The sequence below is a fragment of the Panthera uncia genome, unplaced genomic scaffold (genome assembly GCF_023721935.1).
Source record: "Panthera uncia isolate 11264 unplaced genomic scaffold, Puncia_PCG_1.0 HiC_scaffold_1305, whole genome shotgun sequence".
Taxonomy (NCBI): domain Eukaryota; kingdom Metazoa; phylum Chordata; class Mammalia; order Carnivora; family Felidae; genus Panthera; species Panthera uncia.
In genome coordinates, this window is record NW_026057926.1 from 41,504 (window position 1) to 43,494 (window position 1,991).

The 1,991-nt window shown below is 36.9% G+C and overlaps 1 pseudogene; it reads right to left on the bottom strand.

Moving 5' to 3' along the window:
• Positions 1-1,275: 1,275 nt before the first annotated feature.
• LOC125916901 (peptidyl-prolyl cis-trans isomerase A-like) lies at positions 1,276-1,770 on the bottom strand (annotated as a pseudogene).
• Between the last annotated feature and the right edge of the window lie 221 nt (positions 1,771-1,991).

Genomic DNA, 1,991 nt, shown 5'->3' on the forward strand with positions numbered 1-1,991 from the left:
AGTCATTTCCACTTTCTAGTCAATTTGGAGTATCCATCAATTCAACCAAGGGAGGCAAGGAAAAATATCCATGCCATTTCTGCTTGGTACCATTGATTGTGCTTTAGAAGTCACTTTATTACTCACCACTTATTGTTGGCGCAGTGGGGTTCATGTTATGGCCAAGCTATTCCAGTGTTTGGAAAAGGTAGAACACATTCAATCAGTTTGGTTCCTTTGAAAATCTTACTTTAAGTTGGATTAGACCAGTGATGAAAATGGTGACAGTGTTTAAAGGAGAGGAGCCCTTTTACTGTAAAAGGAAAACTCTACAATTAATATCAAGGAGACATTCAGAGCAACAGATAATAGCCCAGCATCTGGGCTCCGACAGATCTAGTCTGCCATGGCTGAAACCTTGGGCTAGTTTATTCATTTATCTGAAACTTAGTAATGCTATCTCCAAAATGGAAACAATTATTGACAATGGATTTTTAATGGATTTCAAAAATAAATTTTAATGGATTAATACATTTTAAAGTGAATTTTTAAATCCATTTTTGTTGGCTTTTCCCTGATTGAAGGAGATACTACCTGCAAAATAGTCAGAAGATTGTCTGGTATATGGTAATTACTGATTAAATAATAGTCATTGTCCCAGTGTTGTATCCATTGATGACTATGATAAACAAGAACTCTTGAAGAATTTTGAGGTTTGATGAGTGATTCTTTTACCTTCTAAATTTTTAGCCCTTAGAAAAGAGAAGAAATCAAATGTTTATGTTCCCCTTGTCACAAAAATTTAGTTATATGGTATATGTTCATATATGTGTATATACTTTTTTTTTACTTACAATGTATATAGAATACATATACACACAAAACTGTGTAGTTATAGCATATGTAATATATTTAATATAGACTAATATAGAGTATATTTAGATATGTTATATTATTAATATATTTATGTATTAAAAAGTATGTCTAGTGCTATATTCTGTTTTATGCTGTACAAAATATGACAAAATAAGTAATATGTTGTTAGTTGATACATATTTTTTCTATCTCTGTTGGACTCTTTTTCCAATTAAAAATAAGGGATTATTAGTATGCTGTTTGTTCAGCTTTTGTTTCATTATCATAAACTTCACTTTGCAATCCAGCTAGACTTGAAAGGGACCCATGGAACTGCAACAGGAGCACAAAGATTACAGGAGATTTTGATCCAAAGGGGGTGCTCTCCCGAGCTACAGAAGGAATGATCTGGTAGTTAAGATAAAACACAAGTCAGATTTATTAGGTTTGTCCACACTCAGCAGTGGTCATCTTCTTGCTGGTCTTGCCATTCTTGGACCCAAAGTGCTCCATGGCTTTCACGGTGTCCATGCCCTCCTTCACCTTGCCAAACACGATGTGCTTGCCGTCCAACCACTCAGTTTTGACAGTGCAGATGAAAAACTGGGAACCGTTTGTCTTGGGTCCAGCATTTTCCATGGACAGGATGCCAGGACATATATACTTCAGGATGAAATTCTCATCATCAAATTTCTCCCTATAGATGGACTTGCTGCCAGTGCCATTATGTCATGTGAAGTCACCACCCTGGCACATAAATCTTGGAATAATCCTGTGAAAGCAGGAAACTTTGTAACCATTTCTGTTCTCCCCAGTGCTCAGAGCATGAAAGTTCTCTGCTGTTTTTGGAACTTTGTCTGCAAACAGCTCAAAGGAGACATGGCCTAAGGGTTCACCGTCCTCAACAATGTCAAAAAACACGGTGGAGTTGACCATGGCTTTGCCGTGCCTGCGGTTCTGGGGTGGCGGTGTCTGCAAATATTTTTTTTTTTTTTTAAAGAAAAAGCATCAGCTACCCCCACGTTCTCTGAGGGTTGATTTTTACTGTTATTTATTTTGACAATTTAGTGGCAGTGACTTACAGTCACAGCCAAAGCCTTGCTGTGTAATCCTTTGGAAATGTCCCTAGGTAACAAGATGTGCCCAGTGGTCATAGA